Source organism: Procambarus clarkii, chromosome 50, assembly GCF_040958095.1.
Source record: "Procambarus clarkii isolate CNS0578487 chromosome 50, FALCON_Pclarkii_2.0, whole genome shotgun sequence".
Lineage (NCBI taxonomy): Eukaryota > Metazoa > Arthropoda > Malacostraca > Decapoda > Cambaridae > Procambarus > Procambarus clarkii.
The window spans coordinates 17,039,694-17,054,446 of NC_091199.1; the positions used below are offsets into that span (position 1 = coordinate 17,039,694).

The 14,753-nt window shown below is 38.3% G+C and overlaps 1 long non-coding RNA gene across 2 annotated transcripts in view; it reads right to left on the bottom strand.

Moving 5' to 3' along the window:
* The window catches only part of LOC138351516 (uncharacterized), a 29,239-nt gene extending 14,830 nt beyond the window's left edge, over positions 1-14,409 (bottom strand). The window contains exons 1-3 of one of the 2 annotated variants that reach the window (XR_011222480.1): positions 14,323-14,409; positions 9,354-9,613; positions 1,374-1,925 (exon numbers count right to left, since the gene is read on the bottom strand). This is a non-coding gene — a long non-coding RNA (uncharacterized lncRNA). Of the gene's footprint in view, positions 1-1,373; positions 1,926-9,353; positions 9,614-14,322 lie in introns of those variants that run through there. The other variant, XR_011222481.1, reaches the window with a different exon arrangement.
* Between the last annotated feature and the right edge of the window lie 344 nt (positions 14,410-14,753).

The window sequence follows — 14,753 nt, forward strand, 5'->3', positions numbered from 1 at the left end:
CCAGTTGCGTGGCATCTGGGAGTATGGGTTCGAGTCACTTCTGGGGTGTGAGTTTTCAGTTGCATATTGTCCTGGGGACCATTCAGGCTTGTTCGCATTTGTGTTCCTCACGTGTGCCCCAAAGAATGAGGTGATTTGGTAAAATGCTATGCCCAAGATTACTATCCGAGTGCCGGCGGTGGGGTGGTTCAAATAGCCTCGGCTATCACCTCATTTTGTCCGGTCGTGATGGTCAAGTGGATTAAGGCGTCTTGTACATACCAGTTGCGTGGCATCTGGGAGTATGGGTTCGAGTCACTTCTGGGGTGTGAGTTTTCAGTTGCATATTGTCCTGGGGACCATTCAGGCTTGTTCGCATATATATATATATATATATATATATATATATATATATATATATATATATATATATATATATATATATATATATGTCGTACCTAGTAGCCAGAACGCACTTCTCAGCCTACTATGCAAGGCCCAATTTGCCTAATGAGCCAAGTTTTCATGAAATAATTGTTTTTCGACTACCTAACCTACCTAACCTAACCTAACCTAACTTTTTCGGCTACCTAACCCAACCTAACCTAACCTAACTTTTTCGGCTACCTAACCCAACCTAACCTATAAAGATAGGTTAGGTTAGGTTAGGTAGGGTTAGTTAGGTTCGGTCATATATCTACGTTAATTTTAACTCCAATAAAAAAAATTGACATCATACATAATGAAATGGGTAGCTTTATCACTTCATAAGAAAAAAATTAGAGAAAATATATTAATTCAGGAAAACTTGGCTTATTAGGCAAATCGGGCCTTGCATAGTAGGCTGAGAAGTGAGTTCTGGCTACTAGGTACGACATATATATATATATATATATATATATATATATATATATATATATATATATATATATATATATATATATATATATATATATGTCGTACCTAGTAGCCAGAACGCACTTCTCAGCCTACTATGCAAGGCCCGATTTGCCTAATAAGCCAAGTTTTCATGAATTAATATATTTTCTCAATTTTTTTTCTTATGAAATGATAAAGCTACCCATTTCATTATGTATGAGGTCAATTTTTTTTTATTGGAGTTAAAATTAACGTAGATATATGACCGAACCTAACCAACCCTACCTAACCTAACCTAACCTATCTTAATAGGTTAGGTTAGGTTAGGTGGCCGAAAAAGTTAGGTTAGGTTAGGTTAGGTTAGGTAGGTTAGGTAGTCGAAAAACAATTAATTCATGAAAACTTGGCTTATTAGGCAAATCGAGCCTTGCATAGTAGGCTGAGAAGTGCGTTCTGGCTACTAGGTACGACATATATATATATATATATACACAATATGGGCCGGGGTTCATCGACGTTATAATCGTTTATTTGCGCTCACTAATTCACACCAATAGTCTACATTTAAGAGGCATTCATGTTACGTGCCTATATTATCAGGGCCCATAATTGTGAATGTGTATATAATTCCTGCATAATAAATTGCTGGTCTAACTTGTCAAGTTATCGTTGGCTTCTGCTTTGGGGGGGCCATCGGTCGTGATCATGCCTTTCTCTGCACTCAGGCACTCAATCCCTCCTACACGTCTGGTAGGCTTGGCTGTTGATCCTATGCATATATTTGTGTTTATACATATCCCGCGTTCGATTCCCGGTCGGAACTGAAATGGAAGGGCACCTTTCCCTTCATCTGATGCATCTGTTCACCTTGTATTAAATAAGTTTCCATAAGTTGAACAATTGGTGACGTGGGTGGCCTCGTGGGAGAAGTTGATTAATAGTTGGCCTGTTATAGGGCGACCCGGATAGCTCTATATACTTACTGGCTTCCTTTCCCCGACTATGGAGAAACGTTGGGAGATGATGCACTATATATATCTTCAGTTCCCTGCAAACCACAGAATTTTCTACGAAAAAAAAACAAGCAACGAATCAGATAATTATTTGTGAGAAATTAAACATTTTAAGGCATACAACGCATCACAGAACATATTCATGTGAATATAACACATTAATAATGATTATTTTGTACAGTTGCATATAGTCAGCCCTAAGAAAATGAGGGAGTCTGTACGTGTAGGTACAACTAAAAGTTTGTGATTTATTACTCTAGGAAGCCAACACAGTGGCTAAATGAAGTGTTACATCAAGTGCAAGCATTAATTGCTGACGTTTGTATTTGTAGTCACAATGGGAGAAATATGCACGTTGCTGTGTGCTGTCGCGCGCACACGAACACAAATGTGCTTAATTGAAGTCTTTGTGGCGCAGTGGTTTGCAGTGCACTTGCCCGGCGCTTTGCAAGCCCTTTGGCCAGGGGTTCTAATCCTACCCGGGGAGGATTGATAGTGTGCAAGGCCTTAACTGTAGCCTATGTTCACCCAGCAGTGAATGTGTGCCTGGTTGTTAAACGATTTAGCGGGTCGTATTCCATGGGAAAATTAGGATTAAGGACCTGCCCGAAACGCTATGCTTACTAGTGACTTTACAAGTTTATTTTTGTTCATTTATTATGAACCCCATACCCATCCCGTGGGCGGTAGTGGAAAGGGTTACAGAGGCACATGGGCTCAGGGACTGAACCCCACAATTCATTTAGCTAAGCAAGTTACAATCTTGATGAGCTAGTTACAAAATTTAATATAAGTCGTCACATCAACAATGGGTTCGAGATCGACCTCAAGTACTGGTTCTAAATTAAGCAACTGACATGTGGAGAGCTAGTGTCAATTTATATGTTTGTCCTGCACACCGCCCCCCATCCAGTGGGCAGCGGTGGATAGGTTACAATCACTCAGTTACTACCTACAGTTAGCAAACTGGGGATATTTGGCTAACGTTTCTGGTAGCAGATAAAATTGAATGAAATATTTACACATCGCTGGAACATTGGTTATAGAATTGTCTCTAAATTCACGTATCTTTTCGCACTCCATCACATAGTGACGGAGGGTGTGCGAATAATTTTGGTGACACAGTTTACATTTGGTCAGGTCTACATCAGCAGATAATGAGAATTCCCAGAGATATTTGTAACCGAGTCTAAGCCGAGCAGTAGTAACATCTAGAAGTCTGCTCTAGAGACAGCAACTCCTCCAAAAAAAAAAAGTGTCTAAAAAGACAGCAACTCCTCCACCGCCTGCGTCAAATACGTAAAAACAAACCAGCTGCGATTCATCAGTGCTTCGTTAGAGATGGCGTGATTAAAGTGAGAAAGACCTCAGAAGGTAAAATGTTTACAATTGCTAATGAGGATAACCTCAACACTTTCCTCTCCCAATGTGGTTTGTCCCACCTTAGTATCCCTCTCATTGAGTCAACATAATTACCCCCCCCCCCCTTGTCACCTAGTGCGGGCTAGGTATCCAAAGTCTCTTTGTTACACTTTCTTTAAGTAAATTTTAATTTAATTTATATTTGTCATTTATTGGACTTAATTAATTGAGTGCATAAATATTTTCTCTAGTTCTTATTAATTATATGATCATAACTAAACTATTTATAGTTAATAATCATTAGATTAAACTAGCCTATGTTTATTATTCAACTTTTTTCTTTGCTTTCATTTATTATCTAGGTTGCCTAGCCTCGCCATACTCCCTTACTCCATTGTACCCCTGGCTTTGCCTGTGTCTCAGAATGCAAATTATTACTTACAGTGTACCTGAGAGTACTTGTAAGCAATCTACCTCATTTTTACATTTTTTGTTCATTTTGTGTTTGTCTTGTATAGTCTTGTTTATATTTTTATTTTTCCTCCCCATTCATATAAAAAAAATTTGTTTTGTAATTGCCATTCTTGCCTTGCTTTCCTACAGCCAACTTTCTTATTCAAACAAGTATAGAGCCAGAACTAAACCTCTTATCCACTATCTATGGCAATCTTCACTTTAATGATCAAAATTGCAGATATTTAACAGCTCATGATGTAAACAATGTAGTAACACATAATCACAATATCTCTGTAATTAACTTAAATGTAAGAACACTAAGCAAACACTTCGATGATGTTAGTACCTTGATTGAAACTATTGACAACAAATTCTCTTTTATTATTCTTACTGAAACGTGGTTAAAAGAGGATACTACTCAACTCTTTAACATGCCAAACTACTCAGCAATTCACAACTGTCGACCAATTCAGAGAGGTGGTGGTACTGCTCTTTGCTACCACCAAGAACTAACATGCTTAAAAGTAATTAAAACTAGAGACTACTATTGGGAGTATAACTTCGCCAGTTTCAGAGTCAAGGGTGCTGAGTCTGTCCTGTCTGTGGGTGCAGTCTATAGAATTCCTAACACTGATGTGTCCGAATTCAATTCTAATCTTAGAAATCTAATACTAGATAACAGACTGAACAAAAACCATCTAATTATCGCAGGGGACTTTAATATTGACCTCTGCTAGCCTGAAAACCCTACTGCTGCCAGCTTCCTCAACTTTATGAGTTCCTGCTTCCTCATACCCTTAATCACAAAACCTACTAGAATCACTGATAGTACTGCCACAGCTCATGATCACATCTGGACCAACATAACCTCTCCGCTTACTTCAGGGATAATCATCGATAGCACTACAGACCATTACCCCATATTTCTCCTAACTAACATTAACAAACCACCTCTAGAGACAAGGGAGATAAGCTTTAGGCTGCACAATGAAACTGCCATAGGCAATTTTATAGCTGCTGCTGCTAATGTCAACTGGGAGTTTGAATTAGGTAACATAGGGGACATCAACCTAGCAGTGCAATCTTTTCTTCAAAAAACTCTCAGCCTTTATAACACCCACTGTCCTATCCTAACGAAACAAATCACAACTAAAAGGCTAAACAATCCTTGGCTTACAAAGGGGATACTTAAATCCATTAATAAAAAACATGACCTTGAGAAGAAGTATCGGTTAGGAATTGTCTCCAAAGAAATTTCAAAGAATTATATACTCATTGCTATCTAAAATAATTAGGAAAGCCAAAATTAAATACTACTAAGATAAATTTACCCACACAAAGGGCAACATTAAGAAAACTTGGAGCACAATTTCACAAATATTGGGATCAAAGAAGATTTTAAATACCAAACCAATACTCCTGTCAAATAATGATGGTCAGCTTTCAGCCTCTGACACTGCTTTTGAGTTCAATAGATTCTTCTCTTCCATTGGGTCATCCCTTGCAAATGATATTCCATCTTCCAGTACTAATATTCAGGACTATCTTACAGGTAACTATCCACAGTCTCTGTACCTAATACCTACTTATTCCACTGATGTTACTGACATAATTCTTTCCCTAAAAACAAAGTTTAGTGCCCTTGAGGAGATACCAACTCTTATTTACAAAAAGCCTCCAGATTTTTAGCTCCTACCATTGCATTGCTCTTCAACAAGTTACTTGAACTCCAAACCTTTCCAGATATTCTAAAAAAAAAAGCGAGAGTAACCCCTGTCCACTAATGTGGTGATCTCACAGATGTTAACAACTTCAGACCTATATCAATCTGCCAAACTTGTGAAAAATATTTGAAAAACTTATCAAAAGCAGCTTTACTCTTATCTAGCCAAACACAATATACTTAGCTCTTGTCAATATGGCTTCAGGCCCAAAAAAAGCACTAACGATGCACTTATTTGTATGATTAACTTGATACATGCAGCTCTTTATAAAAATGAGTTCTCTATTGGATTATTTGTGGACCTGCGTAAGGCTTTTGACACTGTCAACCCCCAAAACCTTCTTCTTAAATTACAACATTATGGAATCAGAGGTCACTCCCTGCAGTATCTTAAGTCTTACCTTACTGACAGGCTCCAATGTGTTTCTGTGAATAATTCAATTTTTCCCACCCTACCCATCAACATTGGTGTTCCTCAGGGCAGCACACTTGGCCCTCTCCTCTTTCTCATCTACATTAATGACCTCCCAAATGCCTCCTAACATCTCAAACCAATTCCATTTGCTGACGACACGACCTTCATTTACTCCAGTCCTGACCCCCTTGCTCTAAATGTCACAGTGAATACTGAGCTAAATATAGTCCATCACTGGATAACTGCCAACAAACTCACCCTTAATATTGAAAAAGCTTTCTATATTTTGTTTGGCAATAAATCCTCAAATTAAATAAATCTCAGGATTAACAATACCCAAATTTGTAACAAAGTAGATGGCAAATTTCTTGGTGTTCTCATTGACCGCAAGCTGAATTTCAAGGGACACATTCTAAATATATCAAAAAAAGTTTCAAAAACTGTTGGCATTCTTTCTAAGATCAGATATTTTGTACCTCGCCCTGCCCTAGTGACACTCTATTACTCTCTCATCTATCCTTATCTCAACTATGGTATTTGTGCTTGGGGTTCTACTACCCAAAATGATTTACGTCCTCTAATTACTCAACACAAAGCTGCTGTTAGGACAATATCTAACTCTGGCCCCAGACATCACTCGGTACCCTTACTCAACTCGCTGAATATGTTAGATATTAAGTCACTGCACATCCTCTCATGTATATGTTATTTATATAAAACGCTGAACTGTAATGTCAATCCTGACCTTAAAAGCTTTCTAGAAGGTTGTAACAGAACCCATGAGCACCACACCAGAAACAATTACCTATTTGATATTCCAAGAGTACGACTTAGTCAAACTAGAAATGCTCTACAAATCAAGGGACCTCGAATGTGGAATGACCTTCCCAATTATGTTAAAGACTGTACCTCTCCCAACCAGTTTAAGATAAAAACTAAGTACCACCTAATGAATTCAATGGAACCTACCTCACCTGGAAATAACCAACCACAGGTCAGAGAACTATTGAGATTCTGTGACAAATTCTCGCTCAGTCAGCAAATTACAGAACCAACTAGGAACGAAAACACGCTGGACCTGATATTCACGAACAATGAGGAGCTAATCAGAGACATTACTGTCTCAGACACTGCGTACTCGAACCACAAGCTCATTGAAGTGCAAACTAACATTAATAACGGTAGTAGGCCCAAGAGAAACAACAACCTTACCTAAATAAAAATTTATTTATTTTACTTATTTATTTATTATTGGACCTCTTTCTGGCTTTCCTCAAATGAACATGTTTCAGACAGACTTCATATGCTTCAGAAGTCAGTTTTTCTATTCCTTGTGTAGGATTTTTATTTCTAAGAACATTTTCCCATTGAATGTTTGTAAGTTCCCTGTTAATTTTCTCCCAGTCTATCCTCTTATTATTAAAATTGAATTTATTGAATAGCCCTTTTCGCTTGTTGTTTCTCTTGGGCCTACTACCGTTATTAATGTTAGTTTGCACTTCAATGAGCTTGTGGTTCGAGTACGCAGTGTCTGAGACAGTAATATCTCTGATTAGCTCCTCATTGTTCGTGAATATCAGGTCCAGCGTGTTTTCGTTCCTAGTTGGTTCTGTAATTTGCTGAGCGAGAATTTGTCACAGAATCTCAATAGTTCTCTGACCTGTGGTTGGTTATTTCCAGGTGAGGTAGGTTCCACTGAATTCATTAGGTGGTACTTAGATTTTATCTTAAACTGGTTCGGAGAGGTACAGTCTTTAACATAATTGGGAAGGTCATTCCACATTCGAGGTCCCTTGATTTGTAGAGCATTTCTAGTTTGACTAAGTCGTACTCTTGGAATATCAAATAGGTAATTGTTTCTGGTGTGGTGCTCATGGGATCTCTTACAACCTTCTAAAAAGCTTTTAAGGTCAGGACTGACATTACAGTTCAGCGTTTTATATAAATATCATATACATGAGAGGATGTGCAGTGACTTAATATCTAACATATTCAGCGAGTTGAGTAAGGATACCGAGTGATGTCTGGGGCCAGAGTTAGATATTGTCCTAATAGCAGCTTTGTGTTGAGTAACTAGAGGACGTAAATCATTTTGGAATATCTTTTGGAAGGGACAGGCGAGTATCGAGCAGAACTGGACAGCACAAGTGACTGGAATACGATAAGCATTGTGATGGGATTGAGGGAAGGTAATCCTGAGCACAAGCAGCTCCAAGCTCCCAATGAGCCAGATCCACACAACACAAACCAGACGAAAAACACAACCATGAAGGACACCTAAAATGAATTACAATACCAAGCAAACAGCCCTCTCGGAACAAAGTACAAGGATGGGGCAGCATTTAGGTGAGCTGCAGTGGGACCTGCGCAGGTCAATAACATTCCAGGAGCTTAACAGTTGACCTTCACACATGTCCACATCAGCATCTCAACTGGTGTAAGAGAGCTGGAGGGGACTAGGAGTTCTGGGGCCACCCTCCCAACTGGCAGGAAGGGTTAAAACAATTGAGTTCATCTTAGTTCTAAGAAATTCAATCATTTGTTTACATTGTCGAGGGAGAATTCATTTGGTGATTTTGAGACTTCGGTCTCTTTGAATCCAGCAGTGGTCTGTATTGATTCCTCGACTTTCTGGATGATTTCCCAGTGGGGTGGCAGAGTGCCATTTGCCTTCTATGCCTGTGAAGACTCTGGTCCCCCTGTAGGCCAAACAACAACTCCACGAATGTTGTGACCTAGTAGTTGGGAGTCATATCAGTAACATAGATAGCTTTAGGGAGCCACAAGGGGCTCCCTAAAATTAGAGGACTGCAGTGCTAGCTGAATGCTTGTAGGTTAGTCCTCCATAAACCATGTAGCCTTCTATAATTATTGGTGATGGCTATGAAGGGAAAAATAAAAATACTGTACTGTAAATGAGGGATGCTCCTTCCCCATGATGGACAATAGCTGACTAACGACATTGTTCTAAACCTTAAAAATGATATACAGTACAACAAAATGCATTCACCCTAGTGACAACTTATCTGAACCATCCTTATTAGTCTGCAAGTATTTATTGTCAAGGGGTATACATTTATAATAAATATATACACTAATACTAGTTTGCCAAGAAGTTAGTATCAGTTATATACTGTAGTTCTTTCATGATTTGAAGCACATTTAGTAACTAGAATTTTTACTTCATTAAATAACTTAAATAGTTACACTATAAAGCTTTAACAATTTGTGTATAGAGGGTGCCACATAAGTATGGAACAATGGCCCATAAATCTGGAACTCTTGGATGAACTGATGAAAAATATTTTGAGTGTAACTTGTTATTATTTTATGAACAGCTTTGTTCAATGTGTCCACCATTATGATTGATATGCAGATATAGTATCCAGTCAACAATCACTCTGCTATAAGTATCAAGAGGGATGGTTCCATACTTATGGAACAAGGTTCCTGGTGTATGGGACCCCCCTTAATTGTAACCTAATTAATTTTAACTTAAAACTAACTATTGCACTATAAAGCATACCTTGTCCAACCAGAGGTAGAATATATGATGAGGAGGCCCTTGACTGAGGCCCACAAGAAAGAGCCTTCCAGTTCGTCCCCAGTCATAGCCAGGGGTAGTGCGGACACCTCGCACACGTTCTATATTTTGTTGAATGCCATCCCCTATGGCTAGAAGTCCTCCACAAGTGACAGTATTGGTCACCCACAGGTAACGTCCAAACAGCTTGGACCAAACATATCGAGCTTGGTTGAGCATAGCACTGTATCTGCATACCGTACCTGTTTGGAAATAAAAACTATTTGGAAAAGCAAATAGTAATTACAGTAATTGCTGTAATTACAGTAATTACTGTAATTACAATTCCAGTAATTGCCCCAACTGCAAAATTAACCTTAATGATAAAGCAAGTTAATCGATCTGACTATTCCAACACCTTTCTTCGGGAAATATATGTCCCGAGACAGATTTCAGATACTCCTCAGGTGTCTGCATTTTGCAAGTAATCAGGACTGGACAGAGGATGATAGACTTTGGCGAGTGAGGCATTATATGAATGAAGTGATTGGAAAGTTCAGAGATTTTTACGTACCAGCACAGAAGCTGGTGATTGACGAATCCCTTGTACTTTTCAAAGGACGTGTTTCATTCAAGCAGTATATTCCCTCCAAACGAAACAGATTTGGATTGAAATTCTTTGTACTGTGTGACTGTGAAACCGGATACGTGTTACACATCATTCTGTATTCAGCTAGCGATGTAGACATTCCCGGTAACGACGAACATGGTTTCTCGGGTAGTGTAGTGAAGTCAATGATGGTACCATGGATGAACAAGGGCCACATTTTATACACGGATAATTACTATACAAGTCCATTGCTAGCTAGGTTCTTGATTGAAAATAGAACCGGATTGGTTGGCACAGTAAAGGCACGAAGAAGGGAAATGCTAGGTGGACTTGCAGTTGGTGAGTGCCAGCTTCGGAAATGTGAACAAATACTCTCGGTACGGTGGAAAGACAAGAGAGAAGTGAACCTGCTGACAACCGTTCATGAGGGTACAATGTTGAACAGTGGCAAGGTGCACCGTGTAATGAAAGAACCAACATATAAGCCAGATTGTGTTCTTGACTACAATATCAACATGCGTTTGATTGATAAGGCTGACATGATGGTTGGCACTATCAAGTGTGTGCGGAAAACATTGAAATGGACGAAAAAAGTGTTTTTCCATCTTGTTCGCATGACATGTTGAATTGCTATAATATGTATCGGGTGAAAACTGGACGTAAACCTAGTTTCCATGCATTTGCTTTTACACTTGCAACAGTTATTAGCAAAGTTTGGTAAAGATGTCCCTGGCATACAAAGACCAATCATGAACCCAGTGTTGCAGCATGCTGTAACACCCAGGCTCGCTCACATGGAGGCCTTTCAGCAACACAGACTAAAAAATTTGCTACCAGCTGGAAAGTGTGCAATAGGCCAACGTGAATGTCTAGTATGTAAAACAACAAAAAGGAGAGAACAGAAACGTAAAATGGTGCAAACATGGTGTGAAGCGTGTGCAGTTCCATTGTGTGCTGTCGACTGCTTCAACGACTACCACTCACTCCAAGAATTTTAAATTTGCAGTAATAGTGCAAAAACCTGTATATAGTGCGTGCTTGTGTGTACATATAATAATGAACATTGTGATTACATAATATAATGATGTTGTGGAAAACATTTATGTGCGCATGTGTATACTCGATGTATGCAACCTTTATTGACAATAACTGTGATGCAACATTATGTGCAACACAATTAGTGACTAATATTGCAAATAAAATAGGCCTAGACACTTTAAATAATGACGTGAAAATAAATTCGTGGTAACTCTGGCTGCTTGAAGACGGTGCGCGACGCCTCCAGGACGCACCGTGCATAAGCGAACATGCAAATAGTGACGTCATCGCCCATCTTGTCGGCTCAATTACGTCGCCGGTAAGTACAATTGATTTTTTTTTTCTCGTGGTTAGGGAACACGACTTAACAGGTTAGGAAGAAAAAAATTTTTTTTTTTTTTATTTTTTTTTTGGTATGTGCCTGTGGGTGATAAATCCTAAATAACCCGGAGCCACACAAGGGTTAATGCTCACAGCTTTAGTTCTAAGTGAGTGAATCATGGATATAATGTCTGTTAGGTTGAATGGTAAAAGGAATAGATATTCAGGATAGCTGCCAGTGAGATATGTAGTAATTTGTGTTTGGGTCTTTGGGATTTTTCTAGGAGACATAAATAAAAAAAAGCAAGGTATAAAAACATTTCCCCATATGTTTCTGGAGGGCTACCCTCATAGCACAATGCACATGGCTACATGCAATTATATGCAAGAGGACTAGGCCTATATGCAAAACAGTAAATCAACAATCCTTCAGCTAGCTTGGACAGAGGTTCATTATCCCCATGAAGCAGTGGTAAAACACTCATCCCACGCTTCGCGAGTGATTTGGCCTGGGTTCATATCCTGACCGGGGAGTATTGACTGGGTGCCAATCGTTAACTGTAGCCTCTGTTCACCCAGCAGTGAATGGGTACCAGGTTGTTATACGATTTGGCGGGTCGTATTCCAGGGAAAATTAGGATTAAGGACCTACAGGAAACACTATACGTGCTAGTGGCTTTACAAGAATGTAACAACTCTTGTGTATATAAATAAAATAATAAGTAAATAAAAAAAATATTTGAAGTATTCAGCACTTCAGTGAGAGAGTACTTGGCACTGACTGAGGTGGTTAACTTTCAACATAGCATGGACCAGATATATGTGCAAAGTGATCATGTCATGCCGGTACAATACCGAGAGCTGTGGCTAACCATTCACTCTTATCCATCCTAAAATAATCTGAAAATGACCTAACTTACCCTAATCAAATATCTTACCCTAACCAAATATATCTTACCCTAACCAAATACTTTTTTACATTAACTAAATACTTTTTTACCCTAACTAAATATACCTTCATAAGGAAGTACGTCTGATAACATACTACTTGTGAAGGAGGAAATGTATATGTTTACCTCTCAGAATGTTTGGTAATATGTTTATTTGTGATGTGTGTCTATGTATATATTAACACGTTGTACTGAATGGGGTGAGAATAGCTTGAGCTACCTCATCCCTTTGTGTGTATTTTACCTCAATAAACTTATTTCAATTTCATAAGGAAAATCCATAGTGAACCTCATATAACAAATTGTCCTGGGATTCCCCCCTCCCCCCCCAAAAAAAAGTGAACCTGACAGACCTGAATGACCTTGTTTCATTCTGACCCTTCACTTACACCCATCAACTTGTCCACCTTACTATGGATTTAGTAAAGCGCCACAAGAAATTTCAAGAGACAACTGAAATAAAAACATCATCTCAAAACAACATCAGAGGCCAACATTTTGATACACATTACCTACTTCAAATCCTCATTTAGGTTAAGGACCTGCCCGAAATGCTATGCGTGTTATTGGCTTTACAAGAATGCAACATCATCATTCAAATTCAAATTCAAATGTTTATTCACGTAAAGTACATACATACAAGGGGTGATACAAATATTGCTGAATTTATAGAGAGCTAGTACATACAATGCCTAAAGCCACTATTACGCAAAGCGTTTCGGGCAGGAAAAACACTAAAGACTAAAACTTAATACTAATTGAGATTAAAGTATAAAATGTGTTGAGACAATATAAAAATAAAAAAAGGGGGAACATGGCAGAAAAACAGCATGAATACAATTTGGTCGACAAACAGCATTGTTTAAAAATAACAGACATGAGTTGACAGTATAGGGGTAAGGTAAGTTACAGGGAGTTAATTAGGTAGTGTTTAGTTTTTATCTTAAACTGGTTGAGAGAGGTACAGTCTTTAACATAACTGAAAAGGTCATTCCACATTCTGGGGCCAGAGTTGGATATTGTCCTAATAGCAGCTTTGTGTTGAGTAATTAGAGGATGTAAATGATTTTGGGTAGTGGAACCCACAAGCACAAACACCATAGTTGAGATAAGGATAGATGAAGGAGTAATAGAGCATCACTTGGGCAGGGCGAGGTACATAATATCTGATCTTAGAAAGAATACCAACAGTTTTTGAAACTTTTTTTATATATTTAGAAATGTGTCTCTGGAAATTCAGCTTGTGGTCAATGAGAATGCCAAGGAATTTGCCTATTTTGTTACAAATTTGGGTATTAATTATCATGAGATTTATTTGATTTGAGGATTTATTTCCAAACAAAATATAGAAATTTTTGTCAATGTTGAGGGTGAGTTTATTGGCAGTTAGCCAAAGATGGACTTTATTTAGCTCAGTATGCTCACTGTGACATTTAGAACAAGGGGGTCAGGACTAGGGTAAATGAACGTTGTGTCGTCAGCAAATAGAATTGGTTTGAGGTGTTGGGAGGCATTTGGAAGGGGTCCGTCTAATTACCACAAGCTACACAAGCTTCACAAAGCTTCCTGACAATACGTTAGTAATGAATAAATATGATATGTTTGGTTAGGCTGACCTAACCTGACCTAACCTGACCTAACCTGACCTGACCTGACCTAACCTAACCTAACCGACGCTTGGATTGTCGACTTGATTTGGCGTCACCAGCTCTTTATTTTTGTCTAATTTCTTTATAGAAAGATACTTTTTCAGATTAAAATTATGTTTTTTCGTGTTGTACATTCAGCACCAACATTATAATGAGCAAATATATCATATTTATTCATTACTAACGTATTGCCAGGAAGCTTTGTGAAGCTTGTGTAGCTTGTGGTAGCTTGCGGTAATTAGACGGACCGTTCGGAAGGTCATTAATGTAGATGAGAAAGAGGAGAGGGCCAACTATGCTGCCCTGAGGAACACCAATGTTAATCACCAATGTTGATCATTGCTATGTACCCTCATAAACCTAATGTACCTTCCTGTATAAAGACATACAAATAAAAACATTACCTTGAGTGAGAGAGAGACACCTCAGCTGACTGATAATGTTGTGGTCGCTTACTACACCAGACCATTCAACCAAGCTCGTTTTCTCTTGGTTAAAACCCTGTATTTATATACTTATTTATTTATTTATTTATTTATTTATGCATATACAAGAATGTACATAAGGAATGTGAGGATACAAATATGGTAATTACAGTCTTGTAAAGCCACTAGCACGCGCAGCGTTTCGGGCAGGTCCTTAATCTAAGAAAATTTTAAGGAGGTAAATACTTGCAAAATTTATAGACAAAAAAATGATAACAGTTACATGAAATGAAAAAAAAGATGAGAGAAAATTGTAGGTACAGTATATTAAAGCACATAGGTAGCTAAGATTGATTGCAATGACAGCTTGAATGGTAGGAGTGAAACATACGTAATGAATGAAACGTATA